Below are 25,646 nucleotides of genomic sequence, written 5' to 3'. Positions count from 1 at the left end.
TACGATAGCAGGAAGAATCTCGTGGTTATCCAACGCGCCCTGGGTGCCGATTTCTACGTCAGACTTTGTACGTCAGTCTGGTGATTCACCTTGTAGCGCTGCCGTTCTTGAACAGCATTTCTAGGAGTGTTTTGCAACTGGATAAAACTATGACCTAGCAATATTAATCACTTAAAAATTTTGCCCGAGATTTCATTGCTTTAATTATTTTTTGGTGTTACATCTCCTTGGGTTCAGTGTGTTTGTAATATACGTTCACTCTAAGTGGGAGTTTAGGACACACTATAGGAAACCTAGTTCATATGGTTTAAATGGCGCTGAGGGCTATGGGACTTAACTTCTGAGGTCATTAGTCCCCTAGAACTTAGAGCCACTTAATCTTAACTATCCTAACGACATCACACACATCCATGCCCGAGGCAGGATTGGAACCTTTGCGCGGTTCCATGCTGTAGCGCCTAGAACCGCTCGCCCATCCCGGCCGGCCGAAACCTACTTGGGAGAATAAAAAAAGCAAGAAATAAATAAAATAAAACTCTAGTTAATAAAGATGATGGAAATTGTGGACACTGTGAAACTTGAGCTGTTATCAGGATTTTCATGAGACTATGAATAAACTGCATGAAAGAGAAAGTTCTCTGAAAAGGGCCATAGGTTTATCACTGCAGAAAATAAAAAAGAGGAACAGTGTCGCAATAGCTGATAAGTGAACCCAGTGGATGCAGATTAATTATGTTTCGTCTAGAGTCAGATTACACAGAGGCAATGGATCATAGAAGATACCAAGAGGAGAATTAAATTCCGTGGAAGATACGTATCGAAAGGTCAATGAAAAAATAACAGTGATGAAGGAAAAGACATAGATAATCCGTGAAGTGCAGAAGAGGAAGAAATTAGCTGATTTCTCACTGTCACTACATGGCTCAATGATTCTCAGTACGTGATGTTATAACGCACCTGTCTTTTTGTGAGTCGGAGTTATTGCTCTTTTTTTGAGTTCTCCGGATTCAGCATCAATACATAGGATTAATACAGCGGATTTTGCAATTGTTCTCTCCTCTGCATATATTATGAGGTATCCTAACTACTTATTTTCTTTATGTTGCACCCACCAGTTTTTTAATAAAACGACTGTTAATTAATTTCATACATGTTAGCTTAGTGGTATATGCACAAATTCTGAGTCATTGATACCAAATTGTTATGCTAATGAGCTGTGACAATGAAATTAGGCTTTAGCACATTTTGAGTGGAACTGAGCAGAATAGAGAGAATCCTTCTGGGTGTGTAAGGCCTCCAGTAAATCGGCATAAGAAAGTTAGGGAGTATAATACCACAATAGTTAATTATTCGCTAGGGAAGACTTGTCTAGTTGAGCCTATTCCGGTTCTCGAGAAAGGACGCCGGGCGTCGTTCAGACAGCCATCACTCGCAAAGAAATTCACGAACGAAGGGACATGTGGTTAAAAAGGTGTGAGACCTGTTTTCCAAAAGACTGCGAGCTCCTGATACCGCTGTGTCTCCGACTGGCTCGCTCTGACAATAGACGTCACGTACGAGGCCGGCGCCGAGGTAGGTGGGTGTAGTGTATCCGCTCACCGTTTCCGGCAGAATCGAAAACTAGAATAGCAGACCGGCGAGTATTCCCGAGAGAATCGAAGGCAAATTTACCAGGGAATATATTTCCTCTCAGTAGACGATGTTATTAGGAGGAAAGGCAAGGCCGGCGAGAAAGGAGAAACGTAATAGAACTTGAGGAATTTTGTAACGACACCAACTCATAGTCTAGATGCTGAAACGGCCCCTTAGAAAAATTATACATGACTGTGCTTAAACTGATACACAATATTTTTTTAGCGCAACGCAATCTGATTTTCAGTAATCCCTACAAGAGAATGGCACTCACTAACATTAACCTATACGTTTCACAAATCACTTGCCTCACAAAAATCTTCGTTACTCGAACTACTGCAATACAGCGAGCGCCACTACTGCCAGCTAAATAAAAGATTCAACCCACGGAAGGCACTAACTACTGATAGGCATAGTTAGCAAATGAAAGGTTTTGATAGAGAACAAACAATGTATTTACCTCAATAGTGATCAAAAGTCATAATGTATATCCAGTCTTACAGATTTCAAAACTCCGCCATCTCTCTCCCCACATCCACCACTGCTGGCGGCTCACCTCCAACTGCGTAACGCTTCGCGCTGTTCACATCCAGCTGCCGCTGTCCAACACTACAATGGCAGACAACAATGCAAACCAGACTGCACACAACACACCCCGTGATTTCCATACAGAGCGCTAAGTGGCGGCGGCGTTACCAATAGAAGAACATAAACAGCCTACTTACATAGCCTCCATGCTCCTCACAAAAAATTTTACCAATTTTTTTGGGCTGTGGCCAATACAGATTTGAAAAATAATTTTCATATTTGCAATAACAAAGATATCAAATGCACACACGTATTGATACAATGTTGGTCAAAAGCTAAAATTTTCTCATAGTCCATAAAGACGTCCTGATCATTCATCACACTAAAATTGCAGTGTTTTTTTTCTAAAAGTCGGAGCAGTAAAAGAAAATGCACACAGAAGTAGTGGATTTCCATGCAGTCTTGAAGAAGTAGTGTTGTCCTTCCAACAGAAAGACAGTGGTAACTCTTGACATGCTGACAGGTAATGGGCCACAACAGAGCAAACCCACAGCAGAGTCAGTCGAAGTTTTGAAGAATATTGGTAGGTAGGTCATCACAGAGCAGACCACTGCAGTTTTGGTAGAGATTACGGTATTGGTGGGCTACCAGAGGTGCAGACCCACTGCAGTCCTTGTAGAAATAATGGTATTGGTGGACCGTCAAAGATGCAGACACACTATAGTCCTTGTAGAGACGGCCAACAGCCACGTGTAGCGACTGTGCACGTGCAGAAGCACCATCGAAGTGTCTTGCGGAGAATATAGCAAGTCCATAAACCACCACTTGTGCACGCACAAAGAACTTGTATGAAATGTCCTTAGAACCATCAATGCTGTTATCCAGTCCCTTGCTGAATTATTAACACACGTGCAAACACTATCTGACCCTACTTCTCACATATTGTCCATATACTATGACCAACAGAAACGTGTGCAGTGAAATGTAAATTACAGTTTGATGAACTGGTGTCAATTACAATTTTATAACATAAGAATATACACTCCTGGAAATTGAAATAAGAACACCGTGAATTCATTGTCCCAGGAAGGGGAAACTTTATTGACACATTCCTGGGGTCAGATACATCACAGGATCACACTGACAGAACCACAGGCACATAGACACAGGCAACAGAGCATGCACAATGTCGGCACTAGTACAGTGTATATCCACCTTTCGCAGCAATGCAGGCTGCTATTCTCCCATGGAGACGATCGTAGAGATGCTGGATGTAGTCCTGTGGAACGGCTTGCCATGCCATTTCCACCTGGCGCCTCAGTTGGACCAGCGTTCGTGCTGGACGTGCAGACCGCGTGAGACGACGCTTCATCCAGTCCCAAACATGCTCAATGGGGGACAGATCCGGAGATCTTGCTGGCCAGGGTAGTTCACTTACACCTTCTAGACCACGTTGGGTGGCATGGGATACATGCGGACGTGCATTGTCCTGTTGGAACAGCAAGTTCCCTTGCCAGTCTAGGAATGGTAGAACGATGGGTTCGATGACGGTTTGGATGTACCGTGCACTATTCAGTGTCCCCTCGACGATCACCAGAGGTGTACGGCCAGTGTAGGAGATGTCTCCCCACACCATGATGCCGGGTGTTGGCACTGTGTGCCTTGCTCGTATGCAGTCCTGATTGTGGCGCTCACCTGCACGGCGCCCAACACGCATACGACCATCATTGGCACCAAGGCAGAAGCGACTCTCATCGCTGAAGACGACACGTCTCCATTCGTCCCTCCATTCACGCCTGTCGCGACACCATTGGAGGCGGGCTGCACGATGTTGGGGCGTGAGCGGAAGACGGCCTAACGGTGTGCGGGACCGTAGCCCAGCTTCATGGAGACGGTTGCGAATGGTCCTCGCCGATACCCCAGGAGCAACAGTGTCCCTAATTTGCTGGGAAGTGGCGGTGCGGTCCCCTACGGCACTGCGTAGGATTCTACAGTCTTGGCGTGCATCCGTGCGTCGCTGCGGTCCGGTCCCAGGTCGACGGGCACGTGCACCTTCCGCCGACCACTGGCGACGACATCGATGTACTGTGGAGACCTCACGCCCCAAGTGTTGAGCAATTCGGCGGTACGTCCACCCGGCCTCCCGCATGCCAACTATACGTCCTCGCTCAAAGTCCGTCAACTGCACATACGGTTCACGTCCACGCTGTCGAGGCATGCTACCAGTGTCTAAGACTGCGATGGAGCTCCGTATGCCACGGCAAACTGGCTGACACTTATGGCGGCGGTGCACAAATGCTGCGCAGCTAGCGCCATTCGACGGCCAACACCGCGGTCCCTGGTGTGTCCGCTGTGCCGTGCGTGTGATCATTGCTTGTACAGTCCTCTCGCAGTGTCCGTATCAAGTATGGTGGGTCTGACACAACGGTGTCAATGTGTTATTTTTTCCATTTCCAGGAGTGTAATGACAAAGATGCAAAATACATCATTAAAGAAGATAACAATACAGAGAACATTTGTAGTAATAGGGGCTTTACAAAAGAATAGAAATAAACATATACATCAGAGTTACAGGAATTATGACATAAGTAAATACATAAAAGATCAGAATAACTTTTGAAACATCTACTTCACACATGAGCATTAAAACAAAACAATAAATAGTGTCTAAGCACCTCTACAAGGTAAGTAACATGGTATTAGAAAAATTCTACAACGTAACTCGTACCAGCTAAACACACAATGACAGGAAAAATACAAATACACAAGGGTACACAAACACATAGAGGGATAACACACAAGGAAAGGACCGGGTTTGTTGTACTGCAGTATTTTGCATAGAGATCCCCCTTCGTTCATCATTATTCTCAAAAAATCCTATCCAAGCCTGTTTTCTGTATTCAATTCACATCCTCTTTCAAAGATAGTTTTTCTCCACTGTACACTACTTCTTTTGGCCAAACCATTTTCTTATAGCTTCTCAATGCTTTTCTTCCAATTCATCGTAGTTAGTTTCTTATATAGTCTACCCCCTCTTAAGCTAACTTAAACCTACTGAGCTCAGATGCTAAACTAAGGGACGACGCAATGCAGCAGCACAAAACAGTTAACACAAATAGCAATGACAAAAAAATGCAAATTGGCAAAGAAAAGGCAGCGACATAGGACTTAGCAAAGCAAGTGCAACATTACAACTAATATGAAGCAATGAACAGCAACAAGAAAAATAAATCAGTAGTAAAACTGGCTTAACAGAGTAATAGAAAGTGAAATTCAGTAACACTATGCCTGGCAAACAGCAGCAGCAAATGCAATAACTTTTATCTAAACATGAGAAAGCTCCAGCAGAAAAAATATTACAGTAAAGACAACAATCCAGAAAAGCATGACAAGCTATGGGACCTTTGCATTTCAGACAATTTCGTTAATAAGCTCATTTGGTACATTCATTTCAGCTATGCACATTTTGGTCCACGAAAATGTTATCATATTTTTCGAAGACTTCTTATTTTAACAATATGGGAAAGAGAATTCGAAGAGTCTTGTCTATTTGTAAACTTTGTCAAAAGGCGAAACCATCTACTGTCTCAGATCGTGCTCCATTCTTTCCTATCATTCCTTCTAAATTACAAGAATTTTCTTCTGTTGCTCTCTACATATCTTCAAGCTCAGGGACATAGTTTGTGGCAGTGATACAATTTTCACTCACTGGTATAAATACAGAAACAAAATTTCTAGTTTCTACCACTTAGAAAATAAAGTGTCATATGTCCATTTTTCTTGGAATTTACATTCCTTAAATCAGATTTCTAGACCAACATTTTGCAGTTGAAGATGAAATTGTGTAAATAACTTTGTAACTTACTGTTTAGGCTACAATAAATAAAATCTCAAAACAGCTACAATATTGACAACTCCTTCCTAAATACTTCTCCCCTTTGGACGCTTGAACAAACTACGATAGAACACATTAGTCAACAAGGCAGAATCATGACACACCACTAAAGCAAAATTTTAAGATAAACATTCTGATAATTTTCAAAACACTCAGAAACTACATACAACAACCAAACATACTACACGCAAGAACCAAAAGTACATCAATTACCAAGGCACACAGAACGGCAACTTCTATCCCTGGAAGCTCATCAATATGATACAGTTCCTCAGATAATTCACTGCCCTACAGTATCCAGGCCGCACATGGCCATACCGTGTTTCGCCAAAATAAAGTACCCTTATACAAGTTACTACTCCTCAAATTACAACACCAACCACGGCCCAGCCGATTAAGACCCAAACATTGGAGCCACATTAATGCCACCAGAAAAACCAGCACAACGAAATGGTACAATTCACTCTTATGCGCAGCTTTCCAAATGTCGTGACGGAAATCGTTTAGTAGAAACGCGTGTTGCACAGCGACCGAATGCAGCAGCTAATGGCTGCTGGCAGGTGTACTATAAAGGATACTCCAGTAGTGGACGCCACCGCCTACAATTGAAATGCACCAAATGAAATCAACTAAAACAAAACAGATTCTAAGCTAGTAACCGTGGTGTTAGTAGTTGGGTGATAGGTTACGCGTTGTATTGTCTCTTTCTAATTGTAGAAGTAGCGGTAGTATTAGTTTTTCTTATTAATTACCAGGAATAAGTAACTAACGTATACGCTGAGCAGACAAAAATCATGGAATACCTCCTAATATCGTGTAGGACTTGCTTTTACCGGCCTAGTGTAGAAACGTGGCGTAGTATGGTCTCAAAAAGCCGTTGGATGACCCTTGCAGTAATATAGAGAAATGCTGCCGCTATAGCCGCTCATAACTGCGACAGAGTTGCCTGTGGAGGATTTTATGCACAAATACAAATCTCGATTATGTCCCACAAATATTCGATGGATTAATGTTGGGTGATCTTGAAGGTCAAAGCATTCGCTCAAATTGCCCAAATTGTGCTTCAAACCAATTGCGAACAGCTGTCGCCCAAAGACATGGTACATTGTCAAATGGTTGAAATGGCTCTGGGCACTATGGGACTTAACATCAGCCCCCAAGAATTTAGAACTACTTAAACCTAACTAACCTAAGGACAACACACACATCCATGGCCGAGGCAGGATTCGAACCTGCGACCGTAGCGGTTGCGCGGTTCCAGGCTCAAGCGCCTAGAACCGCTGGGCCACACCGGCCGGCGGCGCATTGTCATCCATAAATAGTCTCTAGCTATTTGGGACATGAAGTCCATGAAAGGCTGATGGAAATGGACTCCAGGTATCCGAAGATAACCATTTGTAGTCCATGATCGTTTCAATTTGACCAGAGAAAGCAGCCTATTCCATGCAAACACAAGCCACATCATTACGGAGTCGCCATCAGGTAGCACACTGCCTTGCTACAACTTGAGTCCATGACCCTGCGGAGTCTGCGCTACACCCGAACCCTACAATCAGCTCTTACCAACTGAAATAGGGACTCATGTGACCGGGCCTCGGTTTTCCAATAGCCTACGGTCCAACCAATGTGCTCATGAGCCCAGGAGAGGCGTTGCACGCGATGTCGTCAGCTGCCATAACCAATGATGCCAAATTTCGCCGCACTGTCCTGACGGATACGTTCTTCGTACGTCCCACACTTACAAATGGTTCAAATGGCTCTGAACGCTATGGGACTTAACATCTGAAGTCATCAGTCCCCTAGAACTCAGAACTACTTAAACCTAACTAAAGGACATCACACATATCCATGCCCGAGGCAGGATTCGAACCTGCAACCTTAGCAGTCGCGCGGTTCCGGACTGAAGCACCTAGAACCGCTCGGCCACATCTACCACACTTATTTCTGCGGTTATTTCACGCTGTGTTGTTGTCTGTTAGCACTGGCAACGGTCGATCGTTAAATGAATGTTGTGGAGCACTGAGTTGTCCATGGTGAGAGCTAATGCTTGAAATTCGGTATTCTAGGCAGGCTGTTGACAGGCTGTTGACACTGCGGATCTCGAATTGTTTAATTCCTTAACGATTTACGAAACTGAATGTCCCGTGCGTGCCGGCCGAGGTGGCCGAGCGGTTCTAGATGCTACATTCTGGAACCGCGTGACCGCTACGGTCGCAGGTTCGAATCATGCCTCGAGAATGGGTGTGTGTGATGTCCTTATGTTAGTTAGATTTAAGCAGTTCTAAGTTCTAGGGGACTGATGACCACAGCAGTGAAGTCCCATCGTGCTCAGAGCCATTTGAACCATTTTGTCCCGTGCGTCTGGCTCCAACTACCATTCCGCGTTCAAAGTCAGTTGTGCGGACGTAATCAAGTGGGACGGCTTTTCATATGAATCACCTGAACACAAATGACAGCTCCACCAATGCACGGTCTTTTATATCTGATGTACGCTACACTACCAACATCTACATATGCGCACATAGCTATCGCACTACTTTTGTCTCATCAGCGTGGAATGGTTCGAGAATAATGAAAAGAGCAAGAGTAGACCAAAAACAATACGAAATGGCTGCAGGAAAGATGTGCAGAAACCAAAAGGACGTCGAGGGCTCTATGATGGGGCGGATATATCTAATGACCTGCTAGAAGAAGAAAGTGGAGTCGACAGGGAAGATATAAAGGATCCAATACTAGAGTCCGATTTAAAAAAAAAGCCCTTGGAGACCTGAAATATGGGAGAACGGATATATAAGACTCCGTAGGAATTTCTAAATGCTTCGAGTGTTATGTGGGAACAAGACAACTGTTCAGGATAGCGTGTAAAATCAATGAGACCAGCGACGCACCATCACACTTCCAGAAATTATCATCTACACAAAGTCAGATAAGTGCTAAAACAAAGGCACAGTCAGATCGACAGCTCATGCATCCGTACTCCTGACTAGAATAATACACAGACCAATAGGATGTAAAACTGAGGATCTATTAGATAACGATTTTCGATTTTAAAAAAGGTAAAGGCACCAGAGACGCAACTTCAAGTTGCAACTGATAACGGAAGTAAGACTGAAGAAAAATCAAGACACGCTAATCGGAGTCGTTGACCCAGAAAAAGCGTTCGGCAGTGTAAAATGGGGAAATATGTTCTAACATCTGAGAGAGGTGGGGGCGTGCTATAGGGCAAGGTGGGTAATATGCAATATGTTCGTAAATCAAGAGGAAACAGTAAGACTGGAAGATCAGTAACGAAGTGCTCGTATTAGAAAGGTTGTAAGACAGGTCTGTAGTTTTCGCCCTTATTGCTCCACATATACACTGATAAACCAAAACATTCCGACCACTGCCCACTACTACATTGGATGCCGCCTGGTGGCATTACGGGCACGAAAAGCGGGAGCAAAAATTTTGTAAGGGGAACAAATACGCTAGGGGGACACCATAACGAAGGTATGGGCTGCAAGTGGGGAACTCGATTGAGATAAGCGACTTTGACAAAATGCAGATTATTATTACGTAGAGCGCGTGAACGAGTATGTGGAAAACGGCAAAGCTGGCCGAATATTCACGTGCTACTGTCGTGAGCACCTACTTAAAAAGGTAAAGGTACAATGAAACTACCACCAGGCACTAAATTTTTAGGAGTTCGCGACTCTTGACAGAACATGGGGTTCGAAGGCTTGTCTGGTCTGTTCTGTGACATCTCTCGCGAAAGAGCACAGTGCTGGCGCATGCTCAAGTGTTTTGTAGCACACCGTTCATCGTAAAATACTGAATATGGAGCTCCGCAGCAGGCAACTCCTACGTGGTCACATGTTCTCCCAACAATATCACCAGTTACGACTGCAGTGGACACGGACCATCTGAATTCGACCGTCGACAAATGAAAGCATGTCAGCTCTTCGGGTGAACTACATTTTTACTACAGTAGGTCGCTGGCCGTCTCCACAATAGCCGTCATCGAAGTGAAGGGCATCGAAACGTGCAGAACGCCAAGGACGCAAGCTGCTGGAGTAGTATTATGCCATAGGAGAAATGTTCTTCGTCTCTCATGACACCTCTGCTAACAGCTGTGAACCATCTGCGTCTCTTCATGTCTGATGTCTTTCCCGACGGCGATGTCATCTTTCAGCAGTACAGTTGTCCGTCTCTCGGAGCCAAAAACGTGCTGCAGTGGTTTGAGGAGCGTTTTAGTGAACTCACGATGATGTCTCAGCGACTAGAGTCGCCTGATGTAAATCCTGTGGAACCCATCGAGGATGCTATCGCATACCATCACCGCGTACCCAAATCAGCGGTCGGTTATTTACGCGAACTTCATGGCCTGTGCGTAGATAGCCAATAGCACATACCCCCACAAACCCAACAAAAAAGGTCGGATCACTGATACGCAGAATCAGTGATATACGTCGTTCCAAAGACAGAAAAACAAGCCATTAAGCAGGTGTTCCTGATGCTTAGTTTCATCAGTGTATATCTAAGAAACAGTGACGGAAGTAAAAGGAATGGATGGAGACTGGGACTAAAATTCAAGGTGAAAGAATATCGGTCATAAGATTCAGTGGTTGATTCTGCTTTACTGAGTGAAAGTGTAGATTAATTAGAGGCTCCATTGACTGGAATCTAAAGTCTTATGAGTACAGAATATGGTTTGAGAGTAATTGGAAGAAAGCCTGAAGTATGACAAGTAGCATAAGTGAAAAAAGAGAGAATTGGAATCACGAAGTGCACAAAGTTAAGGAATTCTGATTTCTAAACAGCAAAATAGCCCAAGGTGGAAGGAGCTAGCCGGACATAACAACCAAACTAGCAAACTAGCACTATTACATACCACATTCCTGTCTAAGAGAAGCCTTCAAGAATCAGAGGCGTCAATTTGAGAAAATGTTTCTAAGAGACTACGTTTTGAGCACAGCATTGTATAGTAGTGAGACATTTACCGCTAAAAACCGGAAAAGAAGAGGATAGAAACATTTTTGATATGGTGCTGCTGAGGAATGTTGAAAATTGGGTGGACTGAAAACATAAGGAATGAGGAGGTTCTCCGCAGAGAAAGGAATATACGGAAGTCACGAACAAGAAGAAGGAACAGGATGGAAGAACATGTTACGACGTCAAGGAATAACCTCCATGGTATAAAAGGGTGCTGTGGAGTATAAAGGAGGATAAAACTGTAGGGGAGATAGTAATTTCAATACATCCAAAATATAAATGAGGACGCAGGATGAAAATGCCGCTCTGAGATGACGTTAGTGCAGGATGAGAATTCGTGGCGGGCAGCATCAAACAAGTCAGACTTTACTTTTACTTCTTCGTGTCCGGAGATATGTTTCAAAGCCTTTCTTTCAGCCCAATGTCGGGCCAAGTCCAATGTTTCTCTCTTCTCAAGCCATAGTTAGTCAAGGGCACACCTTGTGGGGCAGATGGAACACTGTAGAAGGTGTTCCATATCCTGAACTTCACCACAGTCGCATTTGTTGTCTCCTTCGTCCTTGAAGCCCCATTTGACAAGGTTTGCTTTAACCGGTGCTACGCCTGTTCTGATACGGTTCAGTGTTCTCCAAATCTTACAGCTTGATGTAATGCCGCTGGGTATTAAGTCTGCTACGTCCACATGAAGAACCATGCAGCGGATGGCGCTCGTCGAAAACTTAAGTCTCAAAAAATAGTTATAAAGAAAATACTTTCTTAACCAAAATATTTTTTATGCACCACTGTTGTTCACATCTTTCACTCCTAAGAACTGTCATACCCCAAAGAGCGTTGACTTTAGAAATATGGATTACTTAATTGATTTTAACATTTGTTATTGACTCCTGGCACAATGTATGATGTACAGTGAATTACGCATGTCTTGAATGTTTTTCTCTTTCTGCAGCAGACAGTCACGTTTGTCATCATTAATCAAGCACTAAACCAAATACACTGAAGCGCCAAAAATAACTGGTATAGGAGTGCGTATCCCAAATGCAGGGATATGTAAACAGGCAGAATACGGCGCTGCGGTCGGCAACGCCTATGTAAGACAAGTGTCCGCCGCAATTGTTACATTGGTTACTTCTGCTACAACGGCAGGTTATCAAGATTTAAGTGGGTATGAACGTGGTATAGGAAAGATGGGACACACATCATCTCCGAAGTAGTGTTGAAGTGGGGATTTTCCCGTACAACCTTTTCAACAGTGTACCGTGAATATCAGGTATCCGGTAAAACATCAAATCTCCGACATTGCTGCGGCCGGAAAAGCATCCTGCAACAACGGGACCAACAACGAATGAAGGGACTCTTTCAACGTGACAGAAGTGCAACCCATCCGCAAATTGCTGCAGATTTTAATGCTGGTCCATCAACGTGTGTCAGTCCGCCTACCATTCAACAAAACATCATCGATGTGGGTGTTCGGAGCTGAAAGGCCACTCGTGTATCCTTGATGAGTGCACGACACAAAGTCTTACTCCTCGCTTGAGCTCGTCAAAACCGGCATTGGGCTGTTGATGACTGGTAACATGTTGCCTGGTCGGACAAGTCAGGCTTCAAATTGTATCGAGCGGATGGACGTGATTCGCTTATGGAGACAACCTCATGCATCCATAGACCCTGTATGTCAGCAGGGGACTGTTCAAGCTGGTGGAGGCTCTGTAACGGTGCAGTAGAAGTGATATATGATCACTGATACTTCCATATACGGCTGCTCTGGCAGGTGACACGTACGTAAGCATCCCGTCTGATCACTTGCATCCATTCATGTCCATTGTGTATTCCAACAGACTTGGAAAATTCTAGCAGGACAATGTGACACCCCACACGCCCAGAATTGCTACATTAACACTCTTCTGAGTTTAAACACTTCCGCTGGCCACCAAACTCCGCAGACATGAACATTGTTAATTGTATCTGGGATGCTTTGCAATCTGCTGTTCAGAAGAGATCTTCACGTCCTCTTGCTCTTACGGATTTATGGACTTCCCTGCAGAATTCATGGTGTGAATTCCTTCAGCACTACTTCAGACATTATCCAACTCCATGACACGTCGTGTTGTGGTACCTCTGCGTGCTTGTCGGGGCCCTACACGATGTTAGGCAGGTGTACCTGTTTCTTTGCCTTTTCAGTGTAGCTTGATAATTTAAAGTACTCCCCTTCAATAATTTTAATCGTTCCTCTTCAATGAATGTAAATTATTTAAGTTGTCAAGCTCAACAACGAATTCCTCTTTATTACACAACAAATATCATCTTCCACAGTACAAACTAAAACACATTAAATTTTTTCCTTGTTATTAATTCCACAGTTGTTTCTTAGTTTTATGTTACACAAATGTTGATTTTGGTTGTTTTGGATTATAGTACTGTATGCGTAGCTGTTACTGTTCACACAGTTTTTGTTTCGTTTCGCTATTTGTGTGTGAAAAGTAGTAGAAAAAGTAAGTTTTGGTGTATATATTTACAATATCATCATCATCATCATCATCATCATCATTTAAGACTGATTATGCCTTTCAGCGTTCAGTCTGGAGCACAGCCCCCTTATAAAATTCCTCCATGATCCCTATTCAGTGCTAACATTGGTGCCTCTTCTGATGTTAAACCTATTACTTCAAAATTATCCTTAACCGAATCCAGGTACCTTCTCCTTGGTCTGCCCCGACTCCTCTTACCCTCTACTGCTGAACCCATGAGTCTCTTGGGTAACCTTGCTTCTCCCATGCGCGTACCATGACCCCACCATCTAAGCCTGTTCATCCTGACTGCTACATCTATAGAGTTCATTCCCAGTTTTTCTTTGATTTCCTAATTGTGGACACCCTCCTGCAATTGTTCCCATATACTAGTACCTGCAATCATCCAATATTTACAATATTTTACATAGAATTACGTTTAATCTATTTGTAAAACTTTTTAAGATTTAGTACTGTTGATATCGATTTGTTCATTTTTTAGCTGTTTTCCTTCTTTCACTGTCCCGTTATCACACTTCTCAGCATCTGTCTCATTGTAATGGTGCCAATAACATATAAAGCCCTTGCGCCATCAGGGAAAATATGGCGTCCGCTTGAGTAGTACCTTGTAGAATTAGTATCATGGCTTCGGGAGCACTACATGAAAAATTCCACTGCATAGCACATGGTATACCACATGGTCTAAATTCTGAGGAACAGCTAGATGTAAAAATCATTTCTCAGTAATGCGAACAGGAGAGATGTCAGAAGTCATATTGAACTATTGTTACTGTGGCATTGCTTCCTAATGTCAAGAGACAAGTACTTGTACCGATGTTGTCGAAAGATTTAGAAACATAGCCCCTGTGTGTCGCCCTAGTCACACGAAGATCTTTCGAAAGTCTGCCTAAAGGAACCAACAGCTTCATTCGATTCACTTTTCAACATTCAGATACAGAATTACTATACAATATTTGATACATAGTTTCCATTCAGCAGGTACACAGCCGTGCACTGGTCACTCGCGTATAGTGAACGATGCATTCAGTGAGTTCCTCCGATACCGCACGCAGCTTCTCGAAATGCAGTACCATGCGCGCTACATGATGATCCATTTCTCAACGTCACGCTGTTCACTGCAGACCCATGTATCGTATCTACAGCTTCCTTTGTCAAAGTGAGAAATGAATCTCCACTGGCATCGACGGCAGGAGCAGTACCGGTTTTCTGTCCCCTTAGAAACGCTGATCACGGTCAACGAGTGTCATACGCTTCTGCTCGTTCACCACTCTTGTTAAATTTACATGAATGACAACTATCTCTACCGTTTAGTTTTATGTGATACTATATTGATTAATATTGCGACTAAAATGTGTATAAGTAAGCAGTTATCCTTAAAATGTAGTTTTAAATCTTATTAATCACAACGACGAGACTTCAATAAAAAACAATAGAATTTTATTAATTCACTAAATTAACACAATTCTTTTGTTCCTATCTCTTAATTGGAGGCCTTGACTAATCAGTATCAAAAAATTTATACCACCACTAACGATTATATATACTCCTGTTGAAAACGATATCCTATCGCAATTAACCGTTTCTGGAAATACAACGACTGATAAACAATCGCAACACCAAACAATAATTAATGTTGAGTTCTGAAACCTCAGGAATGCATTTGTCTAGGGAACATAATTTAACGATTAACACTACAAGATCATAGTTAATGTAAGAGCGAAATACTCTATTGCAAATGTGAAATACTGGTGCATTAATAACCAGAGTAAGCTCCAGCATACTGACTGCAAGCAAGCAACAGTGGATGACATTGGAGTTGCCGTCCGACGATGTCCCATATGTGCTTGATTTGAAAGAGATATGGTAAACGAGCAGGTCAAAGCAATATCTCGACACTCCATAGAGCATTGTGTTACAGCAGCGTTATGTGTGCGTGCATTATCCTGTTGGAAAACAACGCCCGGAATGCTGTTCATGAATGGCAGCACCACAGGTAGAATCATTAGACTGCCGTATAGGTTTGCAGTCGGGTGCGTGGGATAACCACGAGAGTGTTCTTGCTCTCTTACGATATCGCACCCAAGAAATTGCTTCCTGGTGTAGGTCCAGTTTGTCTACCACACAGGCAGGTTGTTTTAGACCCTGCTTCTAACCTACACACGCTCATCACTGACACCGAGGCAGAACCAGTTTTCATCAGGAAACACAACAGATCTCCACGTGCCCTCAAAAGAGCTCTCTCTTTACACCACTGATGCAGCAAATGGCGCTAGTTTTTGATCAGTGGAAAGCACGCTACAGGGCGTCTGGCACGGTAGTTCCACTAGCTGTCCGGACGCTGGTCTCCTAGCAACCGTACATTCTCGTAACCAAGGCTGCCAACAGTTATGCACAGTAGCTACTTTCCTGCCAAGCCTTTCTGCAGTAACGCAGAAGGAACTTCCAGCTTCTCGTAGCCCTATTACACAACCTCGTTCAAACTCCGTCAGTTATTGATAACAGCGTCTTTGTCGCCTTAAAGGCACTCTTGACTAACTTCAGCTCACCATGTCCAATCTCGATGGTCACTGACGCTCACGACCGTTACAGCCTGTATTTGAAACAAACCTGACGTACATCCTCATACTAGAGACACTTTTATGCTACTTGAACGCAATTTCAATATATATTATCTTTCAGATGCACAAATACGCTTACCATCTTTAGTTTACGTAATTTTATTTTTCGCCAGCGCGTAAACGTAAATTCCCGAGATGAGATTTTTCTTATTAGTTCTTCACAACATAGAAAGTTTCACTCCTATTTTCTTATCATGTTATATTTTTGGATTCACACTTAAATCACATTTCGAAATTTCGAAAAATTAAGGCACTTAATGTCCTCAACTTACTTATCTCTGTCTTTTGTTCGGATGAAGAGGGACTTGGCCACAAAAGTAAAGGAGACAGATAGATCTCTTATGAGCCACTTTTTTTAAGGGCCCATACCTGAATCGGTAAAAACGGATGTCTTATGCAATCGCTTTGCTGCCCTTCTATTAAGACCCATGTTTCTCAAGAATGGCTAGGGGTATGAATTTTGAAATTTATGAAAATACAAAGTCTACTGTTCCTTTACAGGGTAAAAAAAATTGAGCTTCTAAGCAAATGTAAACCTGTGGATGAACTATCCATACACATAATTAGGTTTTTACGGAATCCTCAGAACCAGTGGCCTACTCTCATTTGTCCTGATTTTTTTCTGCTTTCTTTCTACTTTTTCTTCTACAACTATTGAGGTTCACATCACATTCCGGTCTTACTTTTCTGACTTGAGGGTTCATTGGTTTCTCTCAATCACTTAATCGAAGTATCGTGATAGTTCCTTCGAAGAGGGGAATCTGAACTTCTACTCCGTACCCTCTGACATCGACGACGTAATATTAAACACCAATCTTCTCACCTCCTTTTTCCACTCAGAAACGTTCGGAGTAGGTATTAAAATCCATGGAGAAAAAATAAAAACCTTGAGGTTCGCCGATGACATTGTAATTCTGTCAGAGACAGCAAAGGACTTGGAAGAGCAGTTGAACGGAATGGACAGTGTCTTGAAGGGAGGATATAAGATGAACATCAACAAAAGTAAAACGAGGATAATGCAATGTAGTCGAATTAAATCGGGTGATGCTAAGAGAATTGGATTAGGAAATGAGTCACTTAAAGTAGTGAAGAAGATTTGCTATTTGGGGAGCAAAATAACTGATGATGGTCGAAGTAGAGACGATATAAAGTGTAGACTGGCAATGGCAAGGAACGTGTTTCTTAAGAAGAGAAGTTTGTAAATATCGAGTATTGATTTAAGTGTCAGGAAGTCGTTTCTGAAAGTATTTGTATAGAGTGTAGCCATGTATGGAAGTGAAACGTGAACTATAAATAGCTTAGAGAATAAGAGAATAGAAGCTTTCGAAATGTGGTGCTACAGAAGAATGTTGAATATTAGATGGGTTGAACACATAACTAATGAGGAAGTATTGAATAGGATTGGGGAGAATAGAAGTTTGTGGCACAACTTGACCAGAAGAAGGGATCGGTTGGTAGGACATGTTCTGAGGCATCAAGGGATCACCAATTTAGTATTGGAGGGCAGCGTGGAGGGTAAAAATGGTAGAGGGAGACCAAGAGATGAATACACTAAGCAGATTCAGAAGGATGTACGTTGCAGTAGGTACTGGGAGATGAAGAAGCTTGCATAGGATAGAGTAGCATGGAGAGCTGCATCAAACCAGTCTCAGGACTGAAGACCACAACAAAAAATGGCTCTGAGCACTATGGGACTTAACATCTATGGTCATCAGTCCCCTAGAACTTAGAACTACTTAAACCTAACTAACCTAAGGACATCACACAACACCCAGCCATCACGAGGCAGAGAAAATCCCTGACCCCGCCGGGAATCGAACCCGGGAACCCGGGCTTGGGAAGCGAGAACGCTAGACCACAACAACAACAGTCTTCTTTCTTGCCGACCATACTACCTTCCTGACGTATATCTTATAAATGCTTAAAGTACAGTCACTGTTTTAACAATTACAGAGGCTTCAGGAAGATTAAATGAAAAATGTAACTAGTGGAAAGTGTATTTTAACCTAATCTTTGACTTGGTTTGCTGAACTTCGAGTGATTATCTCCTAATATCATTCGTAATTTCAAGCTATGCACAGTGAACTAGTTTTTAATGGACAGTCATGTAGAAGTAAAATCACAATCATCAGATTTCAATTTATATTTGCTACGGGGCTACCTGTGTTGAAAGCTGAGATCCGCATAATCAGCACAATAACAAAGAGCAGTACAAAGGGATCACCCTTAGATTCATAATGATTCAGTCAAGTGTTGCACTCAGATAAAAATATTCTTTCCATAGAGAGCAGCAAAGCACAGTTCATTCGACGAAATCTTCACCTTGTAAGGAGTTTCCTTTCTTACGGGTTCGGATTTTGGGCCTTCGTCTGCAGTTCTAGTAAGGGACTGGTCTGAAAAGGAGAATATGTTCTGCAAAGTAGTTGTCATTGAGTCGCTGGAGAATTTATGCCTATGGTTTGGCTCTTTTGTTCCGTCACAACAAACACGAAAAATATCTGCATTCCGCCTGAAGAATAGTTGGCTGTCTATCATATCATAATTTAAAATCCAATTGTTCAACAGCAAATAAAATCTGCAGTGTCTCAGACAAAATCAAGAAGCTACCATACAGGGAGCAGGAATCGGAATCGGAATGGAGCTTTACGGGTTTCCAGTTTATGTGTTGTTATTTCAGTGATCAGAAATTCCAATCAGATTTAAAAACAGATTGGCATTTTGAGCCCATTTCTCAGAATGACGCTGCACCCACTTCATCTGGGATGCATATACTGATTCGGTTTCTAAGGGTGTCATAAGGCAGTTGTCTTGTCTCCTGAGACAAGCTGGCCGACAAGTGACAGGTCCTCGATACCATGAATACTGGCAGTACGGAGTTGACGTTCGAGTTGATCACACGCATGTTCCATCGGAGACTGACCTCAGGAGGTTTGAGATCACGTGAGTACCCCAACAAGACGCAAACAGTTCATAGAGCGGCTTGCCATATGAGGAAAGCGTTATCCTTTTGAAAAGAAAGCACCAAATGTTCAAATGTGTGTGAATTTCTAAGGGACCAAACTGCTTAGTTCATCGGTGTAGACTTACACACTACTACTTAATCTAACTTAAACTAACTTTTGCTAAGAACAACACAGACACCTATGCCCGATGGAGAACTCGAACCTCCGGCGGGAGGGGCAGCGAAGTCAGTGACATGGCTGACATGGCCCCTCCAGCCGCGCGGCCAAAGATGGCACCTCGATACTGCCTCATAATAAGTTACACGTTAGGCAGCAAGGTGCCTGTGACAAATCGTGCACGGACACCGTTCGCTCTGCCATTGCCAGCTGTGATCAGAAGTCATACCCAGTGGTTCCCCACACCATGACCTCTCTGCGCTTCTAAACAGCAAAAGAAGAATGAGACCTCTCCTCAGGCCGCTGCAGTAATCGCCGACGATGGGCATCAGCGGTAGTGCAGAACTGATATTCGTCGCTGAACACTTTACAGTGCCATTCGCCAGCAATCCATTCTTTCCGGCAATGACACCAGTCAACGCAGCCTTTTGTGTGGTGTGTCAGTGGCACCCTACACATCGGTCACTATTTCCGTAGTCCGGCCTTTGCTAGTCTCTGACCTATGGTACTGACTGACACTAACATTCCGTTACTCATTCCTGGAATGCAGACGCAGATGCGAAGGTGCTACGATGCGTCCCGTGCTCAATATGATGGTCTTATTTGTGGCGGTCAAAGAAAGTCGAATAAGAGCTCGAAACGAGTATGCCTAACGTCTTGTTCCCAAGTAGTCCATCGGATACAACGAGTATGCCTGCCTTCTTGTTCCCAAGTAGTCCTACAGCGGCCACTGTAACCAGACAGTGCCCCACAAATCTGGATGTTACGCATTAGACTAGCCGGACAAATGGAGACCCACAGTGAAGTGCCATAGAAACTCTTATCAGCGGCTGATAAAGCTGTCTCACACGAGTTAACAGGCCTGATAACAACATTAAAGACGAACAGTACTAATGCACTCCAATGGCCATTCTGTTACAGAGAACTGTAGCTCTAATTAAATACATTACCACGGATTATGAGTACCTAAACGATATTACACTGAATAGGGTCCTTACACTTTTCTGGGGACGGCATATCCAGCTGAATACGATCATTGCAAGTTATATCCTTCAGAGATACCATATAGCGATGATGTTGACTGGTCGACTGCTGCGTTTCACTTGCTGTTCCAAACAATCCTCGACATATGAGAACCGTATGCGCGCCGCCCTAGGGACAAGGCTACTTTTATATTTTAAAACGGGAGTGGCCTGAAGTGAGAACACTTGATCACTTGATCGACAAAAATTTGAAAAGAAACGTCCTGGCCCTATTTTATTTTATTTATTTATTTATTTATTTTGCAATTACCCTTCTGAGTGATCTGATGCGGCCCGCCATGAACTTCTCTTCTGAACCAACCTCTTCATCTCAGAGTAGCACTTGCAACCTACGTCCACACTTACTAGCTGGATGTATTCCAGTCTCTGCCTTCCTCTATATTTTTTGCCCTCTGTCTTCTAGTACCATCCGTGTTACTCCCTGATGACTTAACAGATATCCTATCATGCTGTCCCTCATCCTTTCCGATTCGGCGCAGGACCTCCTAAGTGGTTTAGCCTAGCATTTGTTGTAATCTTACAGCTGCTGTGACGTCGCTCATTATCGTAATCACTACTCTGGGTTTTCCTGCGATTTCCTCAGACAAATGTCAGACAGGCCTCCATATTACAGAGTTTTCGTTCTGGCCTAGTTTCAACATTTCGTCGCAGCTATCTCATTACTTCTCAATACATACTGACTTGATATTTCACTTGTCTTGTTCTCTATAATGGATATACCTAATATCTCTTCAGTCATTTCATTTGTCTCCATTTTATATATAGGTCGAAAACAGTGCATACTATTTATAAAACCATATTTATCTGAACTGTTGCGTGTGATTTGGTACCAATCCACAGTCCAGTCGGTACCGAGTTATCCAGTTCACCATAAGTGATGCCTCCCATAGTACCTACTATCTGCCATATGTGTCCAAGACACTGAGGTCGAAATAGTCATGGTATAAGGATATGCATGTATACGGATCGCGGTAGTATAGCGTAGGTGTGCATTGACGGAGTTGCCACTTTTCTTCATGTGATTCATATGCAAAGGTTTTCGACGTGATTATGGCCGCACGACGAGGATTAACAGACACTCAAGGTGGAATGGTAGTTGGAGGCTAGACGCTTGACACATTCCATTTCGAAAATCGTGAGGAAATTCTACAACTTGAGATCCATAGTCTCAACAGTGTGCCGACAATACCAAATTTCGGGCATTACCCTCCACCACAGACAAAACACGTTGGCTGGTTGTCTCCACTGCCGGACTCAGTGGCCGAGCGGTTCTAGGCCCTTCAGTCTGGAACCTCGTGACCGCTCCGATCGCAGGTTCGAATCCTGCCTCGGCCGTGGATGTGTGTGATGTCCTTAGGTTAGTTAGGTTTAAGGAGTTCTAAGTTCTAGAGTGCTGATGACCTCAGATGTTAAGTCCCATACTGCTAGGAGCCATTTGAACCAACTGTCTCTACTTAATGACCAACGCTTGCGTAGTGTTGTCTGTGCCAGCAGACAAGCAACACGGTGTGAAATAACCCCTGAAATCAATGTGGGTCGTACGACGAACGTAACCGCTGTCACAGAGCAGCGGAAGCAATTCAGCGTTAACGAGCTATGGAAGCAGACGACTGACACGAGTATCTTTGCTAACAAGCAGCATAATATCGCCTGCAGCACCTGTCCTGGGTTCGTGACTCCTTCAGTTGGACCCTAGCCTCGTCGTATGAGCCCTGATTTCGGTATGTACAAGATGATGGTACCGTTCGAGTGCATCGCCGACCCCACGGAGCTATGGACCTGAGCTATTAAGGCACTATGCAAGCTGGTGGCTGTACATGATTGATTGACAATTCATACAGTAAACAGACTATCATATAGGTACTACAATTAATAAATATAAAACTGAATGGAAAGTCCAATAGTCCGCAATAACTGTATATATTCATGTCAGTTATAGACCCATTCAACCATTTTCGCAAGTTTTAAATTGGATCTTCTAGTGTATATAAATGTCAAGCAACGGAATATATTTTACTCAGTAAAGTTATGAAAGTTCGTGATTTTAACATAGACATAACATTTATCATAAATGATGTTTTGTTAACAATTGATTATGGTTTTCTTTATCAATTCCGGAGGACTGAGAACTCTGCCTAGCCACGCCAACATTTACTGTGCGGCATCCTGCAACTACTCCCCAGACCACATGACAGCATTTCCATGCAACGGAAGATGTACCTTAAAAGTTCCGAAACAGGTTGCGTGCATCTGTAATTGACTTGAATAAATAGAGCTAATACACAAATCAATTCGTCGAATCATTCTTCTAAACACAAGCTGTGACATTTCTTCTGTAACAGAAGCAGTGAAAGTGAATATTGCAATTTTCAATTCATCGATGGATTTTGGACTGATTGTGTACACAGTTGCTTTCGCTGCACCCCAGAAGAAAAAGTCAGGTGGTGTTAGGTCAGGCGATCGTGGAGGTCAAAGCCCTGTGAAATTAGGCCATCACCAACAACATCAGCAAGTAGCGACGTTGAAACGAGAGCTGTATGCGCGGTTGCACTATCTTGTTGCAAATAACCATTCAGTATTTCATTTAACACAAGTTCTCCTTCGAGTGGGTACAGAATATCACTGCAGTATCGTTGTGCGTATATTGTTTCGTTGAAAAATTTGGGACCCACAATCCGACGTCTAGAAATAGCAATCCAAACCCCTCTTTTCACAGAATGAAATGGTTCCTCATGAATACACAATGGATTTGCAGTACACCACATACGAGAATTTGGCGAGTTCATGTACCCGGATAAATGAAACCACACCTCATAAGTGAAAAACCTTTCATTAAAAATATTCCTTCCATTTTGTTGAACGAAATTGTTGAACAATTGACAGTAATGCAGTTTCTTGCCACGATCAGTATTTTTCGGTTCCGACCGTCACATTGTATACGAAAAGTTCTAATTTTTCCATTATATCTGTGTGGGCCATTCCGACACTAACATCGATTTCCTGGGCGAGTTTTCTTACTGACTGGTTCGGACACATGGACATTTTATCGGAAATATCGGGTAGTTTATCCTTTTATCCTCAGACAAATCGCTTTGACGACTACTTCTCGGTGTATCTGTCACTGAAACCGTACTTCGAAGTTTATTAGTCAAATCTCGCACAGTATAGCGATGTGGGAGTGTTGTCTCCGGGAAAACTGAATTAAATATTTGACGAACAGAAACTGTGTATTCACTGCCAGATTAGAACACTTGTTCGACTAAAAACACACGTCCTTCATTGGTTATCTTTTAACAGTGACAAAAAAGAAACAGACGAGCAAAGAACTGAAATTAACGTTCACGTCAACACATAACGACAAACACCAACGATGCTACTGACACTGGCTGAGATAAACCAAACAGTGGAACGTCGGGAGAGTCCACTTGAAGGTAAGTAACGCAGGCAGGTGAACAATCAGCGGCACGCGCGGATAACAATTACACTGAACTGCTGAGAGACTTTTGAACACCCCGTATAACTGTTTTTAGCTGTGGTTGACCCTTTTTTTTAATTATCTGTCATGTGGGCTGTGTTTACATAGAATGGACTGGGTCCTCTGGTCCAGTTGAGACAATCTTTGACTGGAAACAATTATGGTCGGTTTGTGGGACATCACTTGCAATCATTCATGTACTTTATGCCCCAAACAAAGATGGACTTTTTATGGATGACAATGTGCCATGTCACCTAGCTACAATTGTAGAAGAGAACTCTCGCGCTGCTACTCCACATTTCATTCTAGAACCCCTCATTCGGTTTTCTGTAAAGAAGAGAGTAACTTCTCGTTACTGAAAGCGGCATATAAGTAGTAATATATACAGTTGGCGTGTATGAGTGTTATTTTTCGGGATACTGCTTCGATAACAGGTAGCAAATAAGACATAATAACATGAAAGGGAAATTTATGGTTAGAAAACATGACATTCGCTAAAAATAAAACACGAAATATTGAACGCTCTGTTTGATTACGTAAAGCAAAATTCTGACTTCTTGTTCCGGAACCGCTTAGTCTCACAAGGCCGGCACTGCTGGGGACCAAGGCCATTCGCTGCGGCCGCGTTTCATTTCAGGCGGCATGCTGCAGCATCCACGCCAGCCATTGTGTTCGAGCCACTGAACTTGCAGGAAGTGCGGAAGGCGCGATAGCGCCTCCATCCTCCGGACTGCCATCTCCAGACACAGTCTCCAGACATAGTCTCCAGGCACAGCACAGATACCGCAGCATCCTGTTACAAGGCTGCCTCACGCCTCTGGAGCTCTGGAGAGAGGAGAGCGTAGAGCAACTGAAGAACTGCTTCCGGACAAAAAGAAAGTGCACAATCCACATTTAGAAACCGCCAACCTGCCCGCACAAAAATTGACCTCGAAATATTGAAACACGTCCATTTCTAGTGCCAGAAGACGCAAATGAAGAAAACATTCAGAGAACACTTATACAAATAAAAATCTCATCAACACACAAACAACGTTTTGTAATTAGAATATTGAACAATACACCAACACAGTAGCAACAAAAAATGCACTGAGGCAGCCATGGAATCACACCATCAAACCAAGAACAACTAAAACCGTGCAAGGCGAAAAAACATTTAAAAATGGTTGGAATGGCTCTGAGCACTATGGGACTTAACATCTGAGGTCATCAGTCCTCTAGAACTTATAACTACTTAAACCTAACTTACCTAAGGGCATCACACACATTCATGCCCGAGGCAGGATTCGAACTTGCGACCGTAGCGGTCGCGCGGTTCCAGACTGTAGCGCCTAGAACCGCTCGGCCACCCCGGCCGGCAATACACATAAACTTCAACCAACGAGTTCCTGTCGGTAAAATGTGGTAACAATCAGCATTCTGCATACACAACTATAAAACTGCTCAGATTCTTCATGCTCTCATCGTTCAATGGACTCCATGATAACCAGGTTTATACCTGCTCTAACATGGGTGTGGTACACAGTGCCTGACGTCTAGAAAATGTTCTCAGAGCCCGATATATGGGGTTATGCGAAAACAGAATACGTGACGAGATATTAGTTAAATCTGGGCACGGCTGCATTGTTGAAGTGAGGCATACAATTGAGAACACATTTCTGTATCTTCTTCTACACTCCCCAAGACGCTGTACAGTCCCAAAGGATATTTCTGGAACCACTACCGCCACCACTCACCCAGTCTCCCACCTCCTGTAATCGCTAATGATGCGTCGGATGAATAACTACCGGTTCAAATCTGTGTTACTACTTTCTCGTAATGACGATTTCGCTAGACAAAT

Source organism: Schistocerca gregaria, chromosome 2, assembly GCF_023897955.1.
Source record: "Schistocerca gregaria isolate iqSchGreg1 chromosome 2, iqSchGreg1.2, whole genome shotgun sequence".
In the NCBI taxonomy this organism is placed as follows: domain Eukaryota; kingdom Metazoa; phylum Arthropoda; class Insecta; order Orthoptera; family Acrididae; genus Schistocerca; species Schistocerca gregaria.
Note: the sequence above shows the minus strand (reverse complement) of the source record.